Here is a 294-nt window from a genome sequence, read left to right as displayed (position 1 = left end):
CGGGTGTGCTGGACCGCGAGGGAGAGAGGGAAACGGCACGGCTATTGTGCTTTCTGCTGTGCCCTTTTTACTCGCATTGTTTCCGGGAATTATTTATGTCCTTACTGTAGATTTTTCGTTAAATTACTTTCAATTTTTTTTTATGTTTTTACTGTTTGTTTATCTAATTTAATCTCTTTAGTCTCGTGGAAATTTATTACATTATAAAAAAAAGGCGAGCAAAATATTATTGACATAAAATATCGCCAGTCGCTTGACACGCACAGGGACGGAATGAAAAGAAGCAATGTTGAT

The sequence above is a fragment of the Penaeus monodon genome, chromosome 29 (assembly GCF_015228065.2).
Source record: "Penaeus monodon isolate SGIC_2016 chromosome 29, NSTDA_Pmon_1, whole genome shotgun sequence".
In the NCBI taxonomy this organism is placed as follows: Eukaryota; Metazoa; Arthropoda; class Malacostraca; order Decapoda; family Penaeidae; genus Penaeus; species Penaeus monodon.
The sequence above is the reverse complement of the archived record's forward strand: the minus strand, read 5'-3'. Positions refer to the sequence as shown.